This window comes from Microcebus murinus, chromosome 15, assembly GCF_040939455.1.
Source record: "Microcebus murinus isolate Inina chromosome 15, M.murinus_Inina_mat1.0, whole genome shotgun sequence".
In the NCBI taxonomy this organism is placed as follows: Eukaryota; Metazoa; Chordata; class Mammalia; order Primates; family Cheirogaleidae; genus Microcebus; species Microcebus murinus.
In genome coordinates, this window is record NC_134118.1 from 16,297,767 (window position 1) to 16,321,445 (window position 23,679).

The 23,679-nt window shown below is 38.9% G+C and overlaps 1 long non-coding RNA gene across 1 annotated transcript; it reads right to left on the reverse strand.

Annotated features, from left to right (window-relative positions):
• Window positions 1-9,314: 9,314 nt before the first annotated feature.
• LOC142876325 (uncharacterized) lies at window positions 9,315-22,948 on the reverse strand. Its single transcript, XR_012923220.1, has 2 exons — window positions 15,881-22,948; window positions 9,315-15,410 (listed from the first exon to the last, which is right to left on the reverse strand). It is a non-coding gene; the product is annotated as an uncharacterized LOC142876325 (long non-coding RNA).
• Between the last annotated feature and the right edge of the window lie 731 nt (window positions 22,949-23,679).

Sequence of the window (23,679 nt, forward strand, 5' to 3'; positions counted from 1 at the left end):
ATTTTAAAACTAAAATGAAGGTGGAGAGAATTTTTATGTGATGATAGTTTATGTCATGATTGACTCCCGATGGCAGTCAACTTATGGCACATATGAGGGAGAAAGGGACAGGGGAAGAGTTTTCAGGGAGAAGTGAGGATGGATCATCCATGTATATAAAACTGGGGGTGTGGGGAACTGCCAGGGGAGAAGATGATGGGGTAGGGGTAGGGAGAAAGGAACATGTGCATCACTATACGTGTCTGCAATATGTAAAAATACCGAATTCCCAAGTGTTGCATTATGAATGAAAACATCAAGGCAGGTAACACCAAGGACCCCTCCAACTTGGCTACCTGAATCAAGCTACTAACAAGAATCACCAGAGTAGTATTACATTGGTTAAGTGTGAGTGACTTTGCAATTTGATGAAAAAAACACGTAAGTGAAGATTTCCAAAAGATTATTTACTAACCTATATGCACCCCTTTTATAGAGCTGGTCAAAAAGAACCAGAGAATGTTCTTAAATGGAATGAGCTACAGGTTTTAAGACCCTGCCAGATTCAACAGCTTATAACTTCTTACTTGGAAAGTTACTTAGAGATAACACACTTGTATAAAAATAATGTATAAAGTAGCACCTTCTTTCAAAACCCACAATTACCAGCACATGAAAACCAATTCTTGCTGGTTTTAGCACTGGTTTTCTATGTCCTTTTAGGTGTCAGGGACACTGAAACATCTTATTTCTTCATTCAGCGTTTCCTGAGTGCCTACTTTGTGCTAGGCCCCTGGGACACACATGAATAAAACATGGTCCTTGCACGCTGCATCTAGAGGTGGGGACAATAAACAATGGCAGAGTATGCCATGACGATAAAAGAGGAAAGCAGTGCAAGTGGCAGAGTGGATTCTTTTTTCTATAAAAAGAATATAAAATTGGGTTTCCAATCCCAATTCCCTACTTAAAAATTAAATTTTTGGTTGTTGTGGATTGCTTGTGGTGATCGAACAATTTCAGGATGATTCTTTCTGGCTGCAAATATTTCCCTACCAGATTTAACTACAAAATTGGCCTCTGCTCTGGAATGTTCAGCTGACCAAGAAGAGTTTTACCCCAACACCAAAAACTGATTTTCTTTTATCGCATCACAAGATTGGGAATATCACACACGGTGTTCCTTTTTTTCTCTTGTGTTCACTGCACCCTCTACATATTTTGCAACCTTTCAGATCTGAGCTTTTATCTCATTTTGCTATTTTGTTTTCACTTACTAGTTAACAATTTTAAAAAAAAACAAACAATGAATGAATAATGTCAGAATGGCCACAATGAGCAAAGCATCATGGGAAATGTAGAACAGGAACAGGAGGTTGTCCTTGTCCTTACAAGAGCTTTCCAACCTTAGTCAGGGAGACAAACATGTAAACAAACAATACAGTGTGAATAAAGGGGAATGCAGATGAGCGCTGAAAGATGACAAGCAAAGAACTCGGCAGGCAGAGAGCTCCAAGCTGGAACACAGGCGCAATTATGTGTGCTCTGGGGGAGGGAGGGGAGCCTTCTATTTTTCGATTCCCTTCCCCCGAGTCGGTGCTATTTGAAAATCCCAGCTAGATAAGAGAACAGGGAAGCACGCAAAGCTTAGCCATGTTATTTTTAAAAGTCAAACATAATGGCATGTTTGAGTTTTAATACTTAGATGAAATTATTTTTCAGTCCTCGGCTGACTGTATTTTTTTCCCCATGTCCTCATCTTTAGGTCTGGAGAGACTTCTAGTAGTTTCTCCACAAAGAGAAGAAGATACAAAACAAAGATACACTAGCATTTTTTCCCCCAAATCCTGCTTATTTTATTCATTTTACCTGTATCTTGCTTCATTCACACCAGTGAGGGTTGATACATTTGCATGGTGGTCTGTTCACGGTTACTCTTCATGAAATTTAATATGAACATTTGTCTTTTCAAGCAGCTAATTCCTTTTTAAGCAGCTAAATGTTCACCTACATTTGTCTTTCACTAGATGACTAACTGTGAATGCAAGCAAGACAATTGATAAATTCAGATGTAATTGTTTACAGTTTTCTACTACTGCTCTTAATTCATTCTGTTTTTGTCAGTCATCACACCCGTTTTCTGCATTTACAGTGTACCTGAAATTGTCTGTGCAATTTTAAAAATTAAATGGTAGTCTGAAAAGTGTTTGGTGCACTTGAGTGAGATTTTTTTTTCTTGCAGCTTTTATTGGTGGCTGTTTGCCTAAAAAGAATTGCTGCTCTAGCCAAAATATCTTCTCTGCTAAATTCTATGACTTCTTGAGTATCTTGTTTAATTTCTTTTGATTTTGACAAAATGTACATGTTTCTAAGTTTCAGTTATTTAAGTAAATCTTATTTCAAATTCTTACTAACTGCCATATACCATATCAATCGTTATCATTTTCATTCTATCTTATATTAAAAGATGGCTTTTAAGCCATAATGTTGCTTTCTTATTTACAGATGCTATGCTCACAGAGAGCCTGGCTATCTTTTGGCCAGTATACTTTCCCAGCTAAAACTGGGAAACCAGAGACAGAGAGCTGAGTAGGAACATGGAATGGGGAATACAGAGTGACCTTTATAGAATACTTCAATTATTTATTTTTTATAAGAGATCTGAATATTCAGCATACTAGTAATTTTCTGATTTGAATATAAGTAGACACTGCTACTTTAACAAAAAAAATCTGTGGAAGTTAATATGACAAAAGGAAGGGAAAGAAGGAGGAAAAGAAAGAGAATAAGAGAGGAAAGATGGATGCAAGGAAGGAAGGAAGGAAAGGAGGGACGGAGGGAGGGAAAGGAAGAACGAGAAAAATATAGTGAAGTGAGGTTTTGTGAGGAAAGTTAAGTTCAAAAGTTAGGCAAGGCCGGGCCGTGGTGGCTCACGCCTGTAATTCTAGCACTCTGGGAAGCCGGGGCGGGCGGATTGCTCAAGGTCAGGAGTTCGAAACCAGCCTGAGCAAAAGGGAGACCCTGTCTCTACTATAAATAGAAATAAATTAACTGGCCAACTAATAGATATAGAAAAAATTAGCCGGGCATGGTGGCACATGCCTGTAGTCCCAGCTACTTGGGAGGCTGACGCAGTAGGATTGCTTCAGCCCAGGAGTTTGAGGTTGCTGTGAGTTAGGCTGACACCACAGCACTCACTCTAGCTGGGCAACGAAGGGAGACTCTGTCTCAAAAAAAAAAAAAAAAAAAAAAGTTAGGCAAAAGTCATATATAGTCCAAATTAACTGAAAATCCTTTGGCTTTCCTATTAGATACTGCAAACATGATACTATAAATACTTTACAACTCTTTACAGCAACTTTCATGTATACTGAAGTCTGAGAACTACTGAGTTAGACTACAGGAAAAAACTCAGTGAAAGGCCACATGTAAATGTCTGTATACTCAAACTATTCTTCTTTTAAACTTAAGTATTATATTGCTAGAGTAAAATGGGGGAAATCAGATGAAGATCAGTAAAGTATTAACGCTTTCCGGCAAGTAATATTTCATTCTGTTGTAATAGTAAGCTTCTTTAACTGTAATGCATAATAATAAATTTGTTGTTACAGTTAAAGGAACTGTGGCATCCTATCTTGAGTTGTTATTGTGGTAGTATCAAGAGTAACTTCAAAAATAATTTCTTTTAAAAAAAGATCTTTAATCTAGTTGCTATGTTATCTGCCTATTAAAAAAAAAATTAAAGCACATAGTCAAATAAATGCCAAAATTTTCCAAGGCCTCAATATACCTTTTTTTCTTGGTTATTCACTTTTGTGGAACACTTTACCCATGGTCTCCTGCATCCAATACAGATAATAAACTATCAAAATATATAAAAATACAAATAGGTACTAAAGGCAGCTGCCCTGCCTTCTTGCTCTTTGTTAGAGAGCAGCCCTCAGGCAGTCTTGGGACAAGGTGATTAATAAATCTCAACATCCACTGGTTTCAGAAGCCCCAGAAAGGCCCTTTGGCCCCCAACCATCTCCTTCTGCTCTTACTTTTTCTTTCCTTTCTTTCCCTAGTCTACAATGTTCCCAGTTCCAAGATAAATTCTTATCCATTCTACTTTTCAGCTTCTTTTTCTGAAACATACATTTGTCTAAGAGGAGTAACAAACTAAGATACAAACATCACCATGTGGAGTTCATTCCCCAGATCTTTCCAGGGAAGAAGAACCCAGGGCAGCTCCAACATTACAGTGTGGGTGAAGTGTCACCCGAGACCGAGAGTGAGGGACAGGTTCCAGAAAGCACAGAAAATAGGTTACTGTCTTATGATCCAGCAGCTTAAAACTTAAAGTGAAACAAATAAAATTAATGGTTGTTGTTCACAGTTAAATACAGGCAGCCTACTGGCCACATAGTTCTCATTATTATTATTTTTTTTCTTCAGACAGATTCTCGCGTTGTTGCCCAGGCTAGAGTGAGTGCCATGGCATCAGCCTAGCTCACAGCAACCTCAAACTCCTGGGCTCAAGCAATCCTACTGCCTCAGCCTCCTGAGTAGCTGGGACTACAGGCATGTGCCACCATGCCCAGCTAATTTTTTCTATATATATTAGTTGGCCAATTAATTTCTTTCTAATTATAGTAGAGACAGGGTCTCCCTTTTGTTCAGGCTGGTTTCGAACTCCTGACCTTGAGCAATCCGCCCGCCTCAGCCCCCCCAGAGTGCTAGGATTACAGGCGTGAGCCACCTCGCCTGGCCTTCATAGTTCTTAAATAGCCAAAAAGAAGCTTAAGTATACCATGAATATGCCAAAGGACTCTTCCCCCCCCCTTTTTGACTAAACTGGTGTGTTCCTAAAGAAAAAGTTAGTTTTTGTTATTTTAGAAAGCACAATATTTTATCATTCATTATTTCTTTAGGCATCAATGAGAGGTTAGCTTCTAGAGATTGAATGATTTCTTCAAAAAATTTAAAAAATTAAATTAGTGGTTGAGCTAAGAGACAAAAAATTGTGTATGGGAAACAGTTGGGTGGGAGAAATGTAGGGGCTAGCTAATAAATTCCAAAGGACAAGAAGCATGACAATGATGATTGCTATTTCTCCCGTTCAACTGGACATTGCTCGATGTGGATCCCCGGATCCTTTTCTGTACACTCCATCACCGTTGTAAGTCTCTATACCTCTGTGCCTCTCAGCTGGGCATTCTGGAAGAAAAGGTGCCACTGAGGACAAGAGAACAAGAATCTGTGTCAATCAACAATACCCCTGATGTAAGCCAGGCAGGCCTGCTGCACAAACAGTCTCCACTGTAATTCTACTCTAAGAAACCAGGGCGCAGGACCAGAGCTGCATTTAAGCTTGCAGTGTAGGGTGACGCCACGGGGTCACGTGACAGCCACCTCTCCAAAGCTGTCACTGTCAGTAGTATTTAGAGGAAAGGAAAAAAGTTGTAACAAGTGTAACATGCACATTAAGGAATACCAAGTCAGAGCCAATTAGGACGACAATTTGGCACTCCTGCCTCATGCATATGAAAGAGGAGACGCCATCAATGAGCAATAATGCATGGGAATTTGTGGGAACAGCTCTAACTTCAATACATCAAAGATGCTGCTGCACACCTCCGTCTTTTTCATTCCCATTAGCTCACCCTTGTCTGGATGAAAAGAGCTCAGTGAATCAATTGCTTCTGTTGAACTGTTTATATATTTTTCAAGTCATGATTAGGCCATTAGTCACTGAGCATATTGCACAGTAAACTAGAGTAACTGCAATTATGCAACTTCCCAAGAACATACAGAAAGCATTTACAGTGAGGCCACAGTGCCAGCAAAATGCGCAATGGAGATTATTTGTCAGCAATTTTAAGAAACGTGCACTTAAATGCCAAGTGAAATACATGTATGGCAAATAACAGAAGTTGAGAAGGGAAAGATGCACAATTAAAGTACCAATGTCTACTCTCTGAATAGAGTAGAGCTCTGAAAATGAAAAGTCACCCTGTGCAACAAATAACTCCCCATAAAACAGTCAACAATGTCTTCTCTCTCCCTTTACAGTAATTTCTGTAAGAGCCTGACATAAGGCAGCAATCAAAGGTAAAGAACCAGAACCAAATCTTGAACTCTGTCGCAATCAGCAGCTGTTCTCCTTCAAAACAGCCCCTCCCCCCATGCCAGCCAACATCTGTATCTGAACAACAGTCCACACTGCATCTGACGTGAAGAATTTCCCTTCTCCTTTCTGTTATTCTCGTTTTTCATCCCTGAGATACGCAAAAATCATAAACCTATATATTTAAGGATTTGCCATTCAAAGCAATAAAGAACACTAATAGAAGAAAAAGAAAGGAACATGTCAAAGTGGCATTTAACTTCGTTTATCCAGGCCCTGAGACACATTCACATACACTGCCTGTGGTAAGTCAATGCCGAATAGGAGTGAAGGGTTTTTTTTTTTTCTCCTAAGAAAATTTTCAAGGTATTGGCTACTCAAAACCTCCCAGCTGGAAAATGAGAAATGAGGGACCACGAGGAAGGATCAAAGTCTCCACATCTACCGTACAAGTAATAGCATAAGCAGGAACCTTCCGAAGAGTGTTTTATAGTATTTTTCATGGCAAGACTGTTACTCTTCAGTCTGTTAATCCTCACTTTCCTCCTTCTATTCATATGCTTTATATGTATTTATTTGTTGAGTTATATATTTTAGCTGAACTTGGAATGACAGTTATTTTTAAGAGGCTGCCAACATGGGTCAGGAGGAACCTCAGAAACCTGGCTCACCAGTTACTCTGGCATAAGGAGTCTTGACAGCCAAAGCCAACCAGAAAGTTGATGAGATCCAGGTTTCCAAAACACCAGAGAAAAGGCATCCTTTGCTTTCTTCCATCTGGCCATTTCAAAAAAAAAAAAAATTACTTCCCAAAGAGGACTCCTTTTGTAACACAACCAACCACTTCCTCATGTGTGTTTAGAATGCAAATCTGGGTGCTCACATGCCAGTCTAGCTTAAAGCAAGATGCAGCTTTCTTCACCTTGGACTGGGACAGGGTGTGGGACAGAGATGGTGCCCAATGGGCCAGCACACAGCTGCTTTGGAAACTGACAGCTTGAGCTTCTCCATTGACAGCCTTCCAAAACTAACTGTGGCTGCTGGGATAAAGAGAGCAGTTTCTCAGCTTCGGTGCCTTTAAGGTTATTTCAACTTTCTACCTCTGTTAACTACCCTGCAGGAACTTTTGACATTGAGCTCTCCTTAATATTCATAAGGCAGAGATGTTCAGAGGAAAAATTTCTCTCCTCATCAGAAAGCCGAAGACCTGAGTCCTTTGTCTTCCAGAGTTTGGAGATTATTGTATTCAAAGGATTTGGGGGCTACCTGGGAGGGTTTATGACACACAGATTCTTGGATTTAGGCTAGGCACAAACCAACCTTTCATAGGAGTCCTTAAAAACAGAGAACGTTCTGTTTGAATTTTTGAACCCCACTCTAGTACAAACATGCTTGGCGACTAGTGCCAGAGGGTTAACCCCACAGTTTTCTTCTTGGCAAGTTGCTCTGCTGCCACCATGGGCATGAGCTCTTCCGGATCCCTGCAACTTTCCTTTCTCTGTTCTCCATCTCCTTTCCCCTGAGAGAGTATCTGTGCCCAAGCTGCAGGGGTTGAGGTCGTGGGTCTGAGTGCCAAGGAGCTGTCAGCGCCTCCGGCAGTGGCATGGTTCATGGTTCATGGTTCTTTTCCTGGCCCCTCCTTTGGTCTGGCATGCTGACAGAACATGGCCACTTTTTTCATCATTTGTCTGTTGTTCGGAGGCAGCCCACAGTGCTGACAAATCCAGCCCATATTCGTAGGTTGAAGGTGCAGGAATATCTAGAAGCCGTCCCCCAAGCTTCAGGGATTTTTGTCATTCATATCTCCTCAGTTTCCTCAAGGGACAGATCTCAGATCTCTCCTCCATTCCTTTGGAAAGATCTTAGACTTGCCCGACAGGGAGCAGGCAGCACTTGGATGTTACCACTCCCATACCACCCTCCATTTTAAAATTCTCTTCATTGGATTCCTCATGGGAGGCCCAATTCCTTACTGAATTACTTCCTGTGGACCAAGGATAACAGTTTCTGGGGACTTCATGAAACCTAAAGAGTCAGAAATGGTCTTACAGATTGTTTGATTCAGTGGTCCTGTGAATTGAAATTGCCTAATAGCTGTATGTTAGGATTCCCAGGTTTCAACCCTGCCCCCAATTCCTCGGCTAATTCAGTAAAGGCCTGCTGGGAGACCTAGAACTCTCTAGGGGTTTCTGAAGCCACATTTGAAAACCACTTATATAACCCAACTTCCTCATTTTCCTAAGGCTCAGAGAACTTACATTATTTGCCAAAGGCCACACAGTTAATGACAGGACTAAAACTTCAACACAGTTCCTGGTATGCCAGACCAGTGACATTCCTTACCTATACTTCCCGAGTATTTAGCATTCAGTAAAACCTCAATCATTTAGTCTCTGCTAACCGAGATAATGTATTCTTAATGAATATATAATTCAATTTCCTCAAATGTATTATATAACCTATAAATTTTTAGGATCTTATTAGCAAGTTAAATGTCTCCTTTCTTAAATTAGGGGTGTTTTAAAAAGAATTAAGGATTCTTCATTAATTCACCTTCATATTCTAAAAGGGATAGAGACTTCATGGGAATTAAATCAGAAGCACCATTAAATAAAATTTTCTTTAGGAAAACCAAGGAAATGGTCAATGAACAAACCATATTTGTTACTGTCTACAAATAACACACACACACACACACACACACACACACAACCGTTCCACTTCTGGCTTCAGGAATTACTTATTACTTACTATGTGGGAAAGAATTTAAATGCTTTCACTGTTATGTCAGGTCAATCTGTAAGCTCATTATAAGTTTTTTCCATGATAGTGTCCTCTTTTGATCACTAGTGTCGTTTATATATTAGCTTGTCATATATACTGCCAATAAAGTAAGAAAGCTGCATTTTGCTAAATGGCTAAAATGAAAGCTTTTGCCAAATGACACTGACCTCCCCACAACTGCCACCAGCCCTCTACCCCCGTTACTCAGAATGAGTGGAGCACGGAGCCTTGGGTTTTCCCTTTCTGGGGAAGAACAACCGAATGAGTAATGAGTGAGGGCACCTTAGGTAGTTCCCCCACCCACAGACCACGAGGCATCTTGCACATTTGAAATGGAACACACAACGCTGCTGCACCCACACCGCACACACACAAAACACACTTTCAAAGTCAACTTCTTATGTAAAAATCCAGCAGTATTCCCTGTTAGAAACTGAAGAAATTTTTTTTTTTTTTTTTTTTTTTTACTGGCAAGGCTTATCAGGGAGTTATAGATACTTCATTACATCTGAGTCTAATTTATATAGCTAACATAAAATGTTTACAGGTAATAAAAAAGAAGTTAGAATCTACACTGAAACAAATCAGGGAACAGAAGAGTCCGTCATTCTTCAATCTTTAAACTGTAACAACTGAAATGTTCTCTAAGCATTAGCAAGCCCTTAAACAAAAATATAATTTCACAAAGTAAAGATATTTTATTGTCCAATAAATTCTTTTAAGAGCAGAAAGCAGTGACTTTAGCTCTACTGGTATATTGGTTTGTTATCTCTGTTCTACATACAAACTTTTAACAATGGAATATTTCTAGGGATATAAATTGTAATATATGGCTAATGTGATTTATATATTTTTTAAATATTTCTGATATTTAAAAGAATATCTTAATACAGAATTTCCTTAATTGAAATTTCTGTATTTTTGAAGAATCCTCCATATATGCATGCAAATTCACAAAAATGCTAATTCAAAAAATTACTCAAAATATATTGACTTAGCTTCTTGATACTGTATCTTTCAAGGCATGATGGCACAGGCAATGTTTTCAGTAATAACGTGTTACACAGATTATATATAATCATCCTAAAATATGTAACACAGAGTATAAAATTTAAAAACCATATCAAATTCTAAAATATACAACATAGCCTTCTGAACTTCCAACTTACTAGAGAAAGTATACATACCCTTCTGAAGTATTATCCCTAGAGGTATGAAAAACAGAGGCCATTTCAAATCTGGTAACATGCAATGAATTAGTGAATTTTCTTAACAGTACTTGTCCTAACTAAGACCAATAAAAAAGGTATAGGAGGGGTGTGGTGGCTCACACCTTTAATCCTAGCACTTTGGGAGGATCACTTGAGCCCAGGAGTTCAAGGTCAGTCTGGGCAATAACAAGACCCCATCTTTACAAAAAAAATTTATTTTTAGTTAGTCAGGTGTGGTGGTCCAAGCCTGTATTCCCAGCTACTAGAGAGGCTAAGGCAGGAGGATCGCTTGAGCCCAGAAGTCAGAGGCTGCAGTGAGCTATGACGGTGCCATTGCACTCTAGCCCAGACAACGGAGCAAGATCCTGCCTCTTAAAAAAGAAAATAAAGGTATCTAACCAATATTCTGACAGCTTAAGCTTCTGCTTATGTAATTAATCGCCTTACAGGGGTCCACCTCAAAGGCATGCAACATACAGACTTTATGAGAATTACACTGAAAGAAGATATTTATATAGAAGGAATTCCTTAGGATATGCAGATGTCCCTGAAATAAAGATTCTTGGCCACCATAGCCACTCAATATTAGACTCTAGGCTAGAAACAGAAACAATTAAATAATATATCCATATGGGGAACCACTTTTTCCATCAATAACAAACAGGAGACCTTAAGAGTACTTCAAGGCAAGATTTTTTTTTAAATCCTGCAAATATTTAAGTACAACCTCTCTAGACTTATTTTCTAAAACACAGTTTATTTAAAGATATAAGTAAAGTCCATCAAATAAACAAGAAATATTTACTGAGAATCTCCTATGTGCCCAGGATTATGTTTCTATTTAAGTCCCATGAACTTTGAGCATATTTACAAAGTTATTTAACTTTATAAAGTATTTCAATAAATAATGTAGTCTTCCAAAATGTGCATGGGCTGTAATTCCATCTAGTTTCTACGATGACACTATAAGCCTTGGATGGAATTACAATCTTAATGTGAACAATCAGAGTGTGCTACTCCACACGCTCAGAGAATCCAGGATGAACTCAACTTCTAAAATAATAACCACCAAGCCATTGGCATGTAATTACAACCAGGAGACCAAGCTGTCTGCTGGCTAATATATGAGAAATGTTCAACTGAAAGTACCATCTCTTCTTGGTTCTTTGAGTAATCTCCATACTGTTTTCCACAGACGTACTAATTTGCAGTCCCACCAACAGTGTGTAAGTGTTTCTTTCTCTCTGCATCCATGCCAGTATCTATTGTTTTTGAACTTTTTATTAAAAGCCATTCTAACCTGAGGTGATATCTCATTGTGGTTTTAATTTGCATTTCCCTGATGATTAGTGATGTAGAGCATTTTCTCAATGTTTATTAGCCATTTGTCTATCTTCTTTTGAAAAGCTTCTGTTCATGTCTTTTGCCCACTTTTTAATGGGGTCGTTTGTTTTTTTCTTGCTGATTTGCTTGGGTTCTTTGTAGATTCTGGTTATTAGTCCTTTATCAGATGCACAGCCTGTGAATATTTTCTCCCATTCTGTAGGTTGTCTATTTGCTCTGTTGATTATGTTCTTAGCTGTGCAGAAGCTTTTTAATATAATCAAGTCCCATTTATTTATTTTTATTTTTGCTGTGATTGCCATTCAGGTCTTCTTCATAAAGTCTTTGCCCAGGCTGATATCTAGAAGAGTTTTTCCAACATTTTCTTCTAGAGTTATTATGGTTTCATGCCTTACATTTAAATCTTTTATCCATCATCCATCTTGAATTAATTTTTGTGAGTGGTGAGAGATATGGATCCTGTTTCATTCTTCTGCACGTGGCTATCCAATTCTCCCAGCACCATTTATTGAATAGTGCTTCTTTTTCCCAGTATATATTGTCTGCTTTGTCAAAGACCAGTTGGCTGTACGTGAATGGTTTTATATCTGGATTCTTTGTTCCGTTCCATAGGCCTATGTCTCTTTTGTGCCAATACCATGCCCAGAGGAAAAGAAGTCATTTTATCAAAAAGGCATCTACACTTGAATGTTTACTATAGCACAATTCACAACTGCAAAGATGTGGAACTAACCCAAGTACCCATCAATTCATAAGCAGATTAACAAAATATGGTGTATATATTTGCTATGGAATACTACTCAACCATGAAGAAGGACGAATTAAAGCCTTTTGAAACAATCTGGATGACACTTGAGACCATTATCCTAAATGAAGTATCTAAAGAATGGACAAACAGCCACCACATGTACTCACTATTAAACAGGAACTAACCGATGAGCACACATATGCACAGAGGGAAGTAAAACTCAGTGGAAATCAAGCAGGGGAGAAGGGGAGGAGAGGCGGGGGCAAAAACCTACCTAACAGGTACAATGAACACTATCTGGGTAATTGGCACACTTATAACCCTGACTCAAGCATAACAAAAGCGATCCATGTAACTAAAAACATTTGAACCCCTGTAATATTTTGTAATAATAATAATAATCAAGACATCACATTAAGTGAGATAAGCCAGACACAGAAGGATAAATACTGTATACCACTTATATGAGGTACTTAAAGTAGTAAAATTCAAAAAGACAGAAAGTAGAATGGTGGTTGCCAAGAGCTGAGGAAAGAGGAAAATGGGAAGTTATTGTTTATAACAATGTGAATGTACTTAATGACACTAAACTGTATGCTTAAAAATGGTTAAAATAGTAACAACAACAAAAAAAGTACCATTTCACTTTATTGTAGCAAAACCTATTTAATGCATCTGAAAAATCTCTTCTTTTCCAAGATGAAACTTTCTACTTTTGTGATGAGAAAATTTCCACAAGGGTCTACTTCATAAATGTGATATATACATTGGGTGATGACAAGATTGTCTGGATGCTACCAGTGAAATCTTAGAATCTTCTAATGCCACCTACATGTGCCTAAAAATTGAACTCCAAGGAGTACAATATATTAAGAAACAGGGAAAAAAACCATGCTTAAGAGCCCTATGAAATTACTGGCATTTCTTCTTATTCTTTATGGCTAGTCTGACATTTTCAGCATAAACAAAGCAAAGTGCCTTGTGTCTGCAAGAGGAAAAAATAAAGATTTATCTTGAGAGATTAAACCTAGGGTTATTATAGAAAAAATGAATTTAGAAACAGATTCAGAATTTCCCTGGGAAAACAAAAGACAATGACACTATGAATCAGCATTTTTCTACAAGCAGCCTAGAATAAAAGAAGAAACACACAGAGACACAAAGAATACAGCACCATGAGAAATGAAGACAAAAATGCATGCAAATATAGCTATATATTTGCATTTAGAACACATAAAGCTGCCATAATCTTTTCACACCTTTATCATACCTAACTTTATTTGGTACTTAATAGAGGTCACTAAAGCTCTGCAAAACCAGTATCACCATAGCAACCAGGAGACTAAAATAAAACACCTCTGTCAGAAATCCTCACCAAACCAAATATAAGGCATAAAGGAACTGTCCTTTCATGTGACCATTTTTAACACTGTCACACTTCTGATTATCCATGAAGGTGTGGGACGTTCCCCTGAAAACTGAGTTCATCAAGGAACCTCCTGTGGATTGTGTGTCACTGGGTTCCAGTATAACTGAGAGTTGAGAACTTAATATTAGCTCTTAAGTTTACCTTCAAGCTCCAGGGGCTTGTGTACACTGTATCACAGTGGTTACCAAAAATAAAAAGTAACCAGATAGGAGACAGTAAAATAATATTGATGAATTTTCATGAATATGAGACATATCATTTAGTAGCTTTACTGAAAAACTTTTTTGTTAAACAAAAAAGGACTAATGTAATGTCTGTCTCTTAGGGTCCATCCTTCCCTATCACTTGAGAAAATATACTCGATGCACATAAATAAAGAAATAATTTTTGAAATAGCTCTGAAGTCAACAGAAAGAAAAATGGAGATAGGGTTCTAAGCTCAACTCCACAAGCAAGCTCGTATAGAATACCAACTGGATTCACAGTTCAAGGCTTTCCTAGCTGAGGGTCTCTGTCTCAATGACATATAAAACTCCTAATTTTGGCCTTTCCCAGAGAGCACCAACTGAATTCAGAAGTGGTTAAGAAAGTACCTGCTTAACACTGCAGGTTGAATAATTTTCCTTTTGATGGAAGATGGCCAGCCTGGCTCAACATAATACTGCAAACCAAAAATAGAGGAGTAATCATGAGAACAGGAGTTTTTAATATGTCCCCTCTCCACAAAATATTCTGGGTGACATCTAGGCTGCTTTCCTCCTGCTCATTGATTTACAAGTGGGGCTACCCACAAAGCAATGCCATTCTAAAACTAGCAATAAATTACTTTGTAAAATCAAGTTGAATAACTTGAGACTCCCATTTATGATATCCCTGACAACCACCAAAAGCTGGCGAGATATCTCTCTCCTTCCTCTAGGTGCTTTACTGAAAAGAAGCATGGAAATAGTAACAGATATACTTGGAGATAAGTGCGTGTTGTGTCTTTTATGTGTGTGTGTATATATATATATGTGTGCATAAATGTGTATTCTGTGTATGTGTATATGAATATATGTGTGTATATGTGTGCATTTGTGTATGTGTATATGTATATGCATGTGTGTGTGTGGTATAAATGTATATGTGTGTATGTGTACTGTATGTACATGTAGAGTTAAACACGCTGCTTTTCCTATAGGCAGCAGAAATTTTTTGTCTGACATATCTTAGACCAAATCAAGACAATATTTACTCTTTAGAACCAAACTGGTGAGTCAGGCAGTGTTTGGAACTGCAATGGCTGAGTCTGCTTAAGTCATAAGGAAAGCAAGTTTGGGGCCTGAAAGCACATTTCTATTCCAAATGGAAAAGAGTGAAAAAGATGGCTTGTTTATTTTAAATTTTTATTTTTAATGAACAAATAACACTTGCATATATTTATGCGGTATAAAATGTTCTGATATGTGCATATACTATAAAATGGTTATATCAACCTAATGAACATATCCATTCACCTCACATACTTATTTTTTATAGTGAAAACATTTAAAAATATATTCTTCTAGTGATTTTGAAATATACATTATTAACTATGGATAATGAATAATCATCATCATCCTGCACAACATATCTTGGGAACTTATTTCTCCTGTCTACTGAAACTCATTGACCCTTTGGTCAACTGAAGATGGCTTCTGTTGGCAATTCAAATTTTTTAACGAATCCTTCATTTGCAGCCAGACATGGTGATTTGCGCCTATAGTCCCAGCTACTCAGGAGGCTGAGGTAAGAGGAATGCTTGAAGCCAGGAGTTTTGAGTCCAACCTGGGCAACATAGGAAGACCTCATCTCTTAAAAAACGAATCACTCATTTGTTTCTTCATTTGGAGTTTTTACCCACTACAGAAGAGTAAGATGAAACAAACTAAAATGACATAAAATGTAACCAAAATGTTTGTACCCTCATCATATGCTGAAATAATAATAATAATAATAAACTAGAATGGAACTATTCAGAATTCCTATGGGAACACTGAGGAATCCAGTAGTTAGGTTTTTTTGGTATTTTTAATTTATTTATTTTTCAAAGACAAGGTCTCACTACGTTGCCCAGGCTGTCAGAGAGCTCTTGGGCTCAAGCAATCCTCCCACCTCAGCCTCCGGAGTAGCTGGGACTACAGAGGTGCACCACTGCACTGCCTCAGGCTCATTCAGTTGATTTTCTTTTTCTTGAGACAGGGTCCCACTCTTGCCCCAGGCTAGAGTGCAGTGGTGTCATCATAGCTCACTGCAACCTCAAACTCCTGGCTTAAGCGATCCTCCTGCCTCAGCCTCCTGAGTAGCTGGGAATACAGGCATGTACCACCATGCCTAGGTAATTTGGGTTTTTGTTTTTCTTTTTTTGTTTGTTTGGTTTTTTTTTTGTTTGTTTTTTTTTCCGGTAGAGACAGGGATCTCATTCTGGCTCAGGCTGGTCTGGAAACTCCTGGCCTCAAGCCATCCTCCCACCCTAACCTCCCAAAGTGCTGAGATTACAGGTGTGAGCCACTGCACCTGGCCCCAGTTGTTGTTGTTGTTTAAAATATTATTTGTGCCCTGATTGGGGAAGAAGACAATCACCATGAGCTTGATTCACGACCTTCAGCACTCAACTCTATCAGCAACTTGCCTTCCTCCAGTCCTCCCAGCCCAGGACTCTTCCTCCTCCACTTGGCAACTAGACACATGAAGGAGACTGATTCACATTACCAGGGGGATTGACTCCAAAGTTTCTCTGGAAGGCTTTACAGCTATCCCCCAGCAGTTCCTCATTCTTCACAGGTAATTAACCTCTTGATGGGCTTAGAGCAGCAGCAATGTTGGAGCTCCCAACACATTGACGGCAAGTCATAAACCATGGGAGAGGATAATTGAAAAACATATTTCCAGGCTCATCGGAAAATGTATTTCCATTTATTGAGGAAAAAGTACACTCAACTGTTCAGGAACATATGAATCACAGAACTGTAGCATTGGCAGAGGCCTTAGAAAATCATGCGATTTCAACTCTTCTACTAAAAATGAGAAAATGGAGGTGGAAAGAGAGAGAGAGAGTGAGTGACCTGCCGAGACATACTGGTTCAATCAGCACAAATGTAGTTGGCAGGGCCTAAAGGGAGAGCTGACCACAAGTGGGGCAGAGTCTCTCCCCTCCCACACCCTGAAAGATTACAGGGATGCAGCTCAAACACAACCTGCCCCTCCTGGCCTTAGATCGCCTGGTTACATTGTAGGAAAGGTTGATGACTAAGCTCTAAAAACTAAGAATGACACAAAGGAAAAAAGGGGAGATAGGAAGGGAGACAATAAGAGAGTCAACAAACAACTTATGGTAGTGCTTGTGGTCAATATTTGTGCCTCTTGTTACATTTAAAATGCGAGGTGAAATAATGCAATGCAACCTTCGTGAATTCTGTAATGAAAAGGATGGTTTGGGTTAGAATTTCATTGTAAGTGTCACAAAAATATCCCTTCAGAATCAGGTAAGTCCCAAGTCATTATCTGTTTCATCACTGTCATCCCTGTGTACAGGAGCAGAGCTCCCTGAGGGTAGGAACTGTGTCCGTTTTGATCACATTACATTGCCTAAACCTAGAGAACAAGCTAAGTAAAATTTACTGAAAGAATGAATAAAAAGCTCCTACGAGGAATGAAGAAGAAATATGCATAGTTTGAAAATGCATATGCAGTATTATAATTTTCTGTACAGGGAAATGAAAAAAGACCTATTTGAAATTTAAAAGAACATTAAAAGATTGAGGGGTTTTTTTTTTTGGTGTTTATAAAAAGCTGAGGTGTTTTAAATATGTAAAGCACCTATTAAACAGTTACTATCAGTTTCATCTATTAAGTAGGTACCATTAGTTAAGCCAGCACAGTTCCTGAGTTACAAAGAATTGACAGCCTGAAACACAATGGCAAGAATACGTTTTAAAGGATGATAAATAAATACTCACTGAGAAGATACCCTGAACAAAATATAAAACAAGCAAATGTAGTTGAAATAGAGTGTAAATGGAAGCTCCAGGCACAAACAGAATAAAAGCAATCATTGTGAATTCCCTGGTCTAAATGTTTGTGTCCTCCCAAAATTCGTATGTTGAATCCTAACTCCCAAAGTGATGTTAATAGGAGATGGGCCCCAGGAGGTGCCCTCATGGGTGGGATTAATAAAAGAAGCCCCCAGGAGCTGCCTCACCTCTTCTACCAGGTAAGGACACAGAAGAAGAGAAGGTGCCATCTATGAGCCAGACTATGGGTCCTCCCCAGACCCTGAATCTACCAGTGCCTCCATCTTGGACTTCCCAGCCTAGAACTGGGAGAAATAAATTTCTGTTGCTTAGAAGCTACCCAGTCCATGGTATTTTGTTATAGCAGCCCCAAAAGGCTCAGATAGATACTTCTAATAAGCTCTATGTAGTATATATGATCAACCTGTTTGCAACCACTGAGATCAACATTTCTCTTGGTGTTTTTTTTTTTTTTTTAATTTCAGAATATCATGGGGGTACAAAAATTTTGGTTACATAAATTGCTTTTGCACAGTTTGAGTTAAAGTTATAAATGTGCCTGTCACCCAGATAGTGTGCCCTGTACCCATTAGGTGTGAATTTACCCATCCCCTCCTCTCCTCCCACCTGCTTGATTTCCGATCTTGGTGCTTTTAAATTCACACCCCTACCTTAGCAGCTATAGTACAGTCACGAATTAAGTGTATGGCAAATAACTCGGATGATTACTTTGAGTTCTCAGGTAACTTGCCAGTTATCTAATGAGATAAAATTATAACTCAAGTTTAGGTAGGTATAATAATTATTAACAAATGTAATTATAAGATTTGCCTATTTTAAAGACTCAAAAAAGATAATTACATCCAATTAATACACACACATTCATACAGTGAGTACAGATATCTAATTCTTACAAAAGTGTAATACAGTTTTGGCCATTGTCAATGCATAGAAGAAAAAGAACAGCAACTTCCTCCTTCTGCTTATCCTCTGTGTACCCTGCACTGGGCAGCCATGTAGCATAATGATGAGGAGTGTGAGCTTTAAAGCTCAAACTCCTAAGTTCAGGTTTCAGTTCTGCCGCTCACTAGTGCATGCCCTAACCTCTTGTGCATCCACGTCTTGGGCTCTGAAGACATTCCGGAATCGTAATAGTACCAAAAGAACTGATACCTACCTACTCACAGGGCCACTGTAAGGATTAAATGAATCAATGCACATAGAGCACAGAGAACATAATAACCGGGAGTAAATGTTTACTATCCTTTGGAATACTAAAGAGAACACTGAATTTGGAGTCAAACAGCCTCAGCCACTGATAGACTGTATGACTTTAGAAGCTTCCTGAGCTCCATTTTCCCCATCTGTAAAAAACGGGATACCAGCTGCCTTGCTTCCTTTCCAGAACTGTCATAAGAAACAAATAATGGAAGTCAAGGTATGTGAAAGCACTTTGGAAACCAAAAAAATGCCATATATATACCACATACATCTGAATTGTCGTGAACTTTCAGCCTCTCAAAGCCAAAGAGGTCATCTTTATTCCATTCTCTCCTGCCTGAGAACGTAACATTAAGCATCAGCCCCAAAGCCTTGACACTGAGCTCCCTGTATTGACAGAACACATGTCCAGTCACCCAGGAAGCCATCACACGGATCGCTATTAACTACCTCCCTCTGCACACCCACCGTGAGAAGGTAATTGATGTTCACCATGACCCTAAAGCACTCCAAGACTCTGAAGTACCTTCAGGGAAAGATTAAATTATGTTCAGCCTAGTTTATTATGAAGTGTATTTAATTATACTCAAATTCTTTGAAAATTGGTGACCTAGGAAAAGGCGAGAGAGTAAGTGACAGGCTCTCTGGTTAACTGGAAGTCTCTCCTCCCCAGCCCACCGCCAATCGCCCTTTATCAGTTAATTGTGGAAAACGCAGTCCACCCTAGGGTAGGAAAAACTGGGATTCCAACACACTAATTATAAAAGTTAAAAGAACTTGGCCCTAGATAATCCTCAAGGACCACTAATGTACAGAAATACTAAAGGCAAAATCCTGAAACAATGAAAAGTTTAAATTATGTAAGATGCCTACATGTTCCAAACATGATTTTGTTCCTGATAATAATGAATTTAAACGTGTGAACAAGGAATAACCTAAACATACCGCTATCTTATGATTATTGATACTTAAAAAGTATAAAAGCTTATGACTAAGTTAATATTATGATCCTTACAATGGGAAATTAACATTTTGTTTATTAGGTTAAGTTTTGTCCCTTATTTAAAGAAATTACAGAGATGATGCAAATGATGAACATAAGAATAAAATAAAAAGGTCATACTGTATTCGGGTTATAAAAGGTTATTTACCTTTGTTTAAATTAGTTCAATGCTCTGGAATTATATTATCTTTTCCGATTTAAAACTGGGAAACAAATGTGAGTCTTAAGTACTACATTTCCACGTTAAGAGAAAAAGGAGCGGTAATCTGTTACGAACTTTTATCCAACTCACAGCTCCTCTCTGGAGAATCCTTAGAAAGAGGGTCCTTCTATCCCCGGCTCCAACATCTCAGGTGACAGAGGCTTTATTACCAAATCAATCAGCTTGTTCTATTTTTAGACAGTCCTGATTGCAACAATGTTCTTCCTCAAGTGGAGTCTCACTCGCCTTACTTACCATTAACTTCCCTCCTCAGTTCTTAGCTGGGCTCTCTGGAACCACTTCCCTTAGTGATTTCAGTGACCGCCAGGCCCTCTGCTAGGCACCCTCATTTTCTCAGTTAAATAACGACCAGCTTCTACTCAAAATCTTCACCTGTTATCTGTGAACCACGATGACTGTTCTTCATAACCACCTGCCACCTGCTGAAAAGGCTCTTGGGCACCACGGCTCTATGGGAAGAAGGGTGGGCACGGTCTTCTGAAAGCCAGCTCTAACACACACTGTTTCTACGACAAACACAGTCTGAGTTTCAAAGGTCAGACTTAGAATCCTTCTGAAAAAGACCCGTTTATAAGTCAGTATTTCTACTTTTAAGGAAAATACTTTTCATGGAAAACAAAGTATAATTTGTCACTCTATCTTTTTACCAGTCTTGTGAGGCTAGAAATTGTTTTGGTTGTACGCACAGCAATTCCAAAGCTCCTACCTGCTCAGCAGAAGCCGAAGAGGCAGGCTAACAAACACATGTTATCCAAAAGGCCACCTCTCCTCTGCTTCCTGGGATGGCAGGAGCTGAAGAGAAATGCCACCAATGTCTCCAAATCACAGGTCTCTGTCTCCTAGGGACCACCTAAGTATGCAAACAAGTCTGTCAGATGTGTGGGACAACTCCAGAGCCCTGGGCCTGGCCTTAGATTAGAGACGGCTTTTGAAGCTCTTTGAAAGTCTAACAGGTGTAGACTTTCCTCCTTGCTACAGTAAACACTGAAGTCCTATAAAATATCTTATTATTAACAGGACCTTCGCCAGAGTTGTGAATGGCTTAAGCAGAGAAACGACCTTTATTATTTTATTCAATGCCCATTTGGGCTATTACTAAATTTAAAAATGCCATGCATACTGGCAGCCCTTACTTTATATATTTATGTTCTATTTAACCTTGGACAGTGCTTCTGGTCTCTCTCAGACTCCATCAGCCCAAACATGCCCATGAATACCTCAGGCCACGCTGGCTAGGTGCGGAGAGCAAGGAATTATAAGTAATTGATAAAATTCAGCTTGGTGATTTTAGAACCTGGAGTATCTCGTTTCTCCTAAATCTACAGATACAGGCAAATACAAAAGGAGCTTTAAGACATGATAACCAAGAAAAGTAGACAGGACAGAGGCCAGGGCATGAGGAAGAATTATGAGCTTGTGAGGCATCATGACGCTACTATATCACTGTAATAACTTCATGGAGATGACAATAAGTCTCCAAGCAAAAAAGTAGCACTTTATTTCGGAAAGGAGGAAACTTTATAACCACGGTTTACAATGATTTATGCCTGAAAATGTTGAGGGTTTCTCCCCCCTTCTAACAACGTCAGCACTTAAATGCATCATCAGAAGGCAGTTAATTCCAGGAATATAAAGAATTAAATATTTAAATCTTCACTAGAGAAATATGGAAGAACAAAAGTGAATAATCATTGAGGAACTGTTAAGAATTATGGTTTTGCATTCTCTTTGTAGAGAGGAACATATGAGGGAAAGAAATAAATGTATTTCCTAACCTGGAAATGGTCAGGGGGTCACCCTTACACTTAGGTAGAATGTGAGTATTTTGGAACTCCTCTCAACAGAACAGTGGAAAACGGCTTCTATCCTCTTCTCATTTCCAAGAGAAAGGGAGTATTGACCCTAAAAACTAAGAGAGGAAAAGACTAGAATATGTGTCGTGCAATGCTTTCTCAACTCCTCTCTAATATCCTTGCTATGTGAACATGACAGTTCCATCAGTAAGAGTTTTAAGTAAGTTCTGGGAGGTTGGTTCACCCCTCTGAGACACCCCCCTGACACCTGGGTTGCACCAACACTGCCATATTAAAGTGGAAAAACTATTTGGGTGATGGGCACACTAAAAGCTCCAACTTAAGCATTATAGAAGGTACCCACATAACAAAAACATTTGTAGCCCCTTAACATTTTGAAATAAAATAAAATATTTAAAATAAAGTGGAAATGCCACAGCAGAGTGGGTAACAGGGTGTTAGTATTAGTGGGACCAATACGTCTACTAATGCATTTTAAGTGGATTTCAATAACACCACATACATTAGTTAATTTTGCTTTAGATTATAAATTGGGAAAAGTCCTCAGCATATTATTACCATATGATCAACTAGCATATTATCAAGTATTAAGGAAAAAAAATTCTAAGTACAAGTAAAGTTTGTTGTCACCAAATTGTTATAATCTCCACTTCTTTAAATACCTATTTACTTCTTCACCCTTGGACTAGTCTAAGACCTTTCTCAGGCCTTCTCTTCCCTTCAAATGTTAGTTATAGAGATGCTACTGAGGCCGGGCGCTGTGGCTCACGCCTGTAATCCTAGCTCTTGGGAGGCCAAGGCGGGCGGATTGCTCAAGGTCAGGAGTTCAAAACCAGCCTGAGCAAGAGCGAGACCCCGTCTCTACTATAAATAGAAAGAAATTAATTGGCCAACTGATATATATATAAAAAAATTAGCCGGGCATGGTGGCGCATGCCTGTAGTCCCAGCTACCCGGGAGGCTGAGGCAGAAGGATCACTCGAGCCCAGGAGATTGAGGTTGCTGTGAGCTAGGCTGACGCCACGGCACTCACTCTAGCCTGGGCAACAAAGTGAGACTCTGTCTCAAAAAAAAAAAAAAAAAAAAAAAAAAGAGATGCTACTGAAAATACAGAATACAGCCCTTCTTCCTCTCTTTTTTTTTTTTTTTTTTTTGGTACTTTAAACTCTCTAGAGCTTATCTTAAATTCTTGCCACTTAAATTTCTTTTTTTCCCCTGGTCCGCTCTGAAGAGCTAAGCCTAACTTTTTCTTTTTCTCAAATTCTTTTTTTCTATGCTTTTTCCTCATAGTTGCCCACCTCTCCCCAAATCATTCATAAAAAAGCAACACTCTCACTAGGCTTACTCTCCCCAAATGTTTTTAATTGACTTATTTGGCACTGCTCTCTCTAGTTAAATGATCCACCTGCCTTCTCAAAGCAACCAAACATTTCTTCCTTCTAAATATTTTAAACCCTTCTAACAAAGCCAAACACGGATTAAACAATATTAAATAAGTCTCCTTATAGCACCTAAGTATAAATAGTCAAGTCCTGATAACCAGTGGGACATGGATACTGTCCTAATCAATAAATAGCCATCCAGTTTCCCCGTCTACACTAGGAAAAGACCCACCCAGGCAGTGGGAAGCTTTGCCCCAAGGAACAGAATGAGGTCCCTTCCTGAGACTGTACCATCCTTCTGCAGTGCCTTCCTCTTGCTAGAAGCACCAGGAGAGAGTATCTGCCCATTCCAATTATCCCTTCCAAAGGTGCAGCAAGAGATCAGGCCATAGAGGTAACAT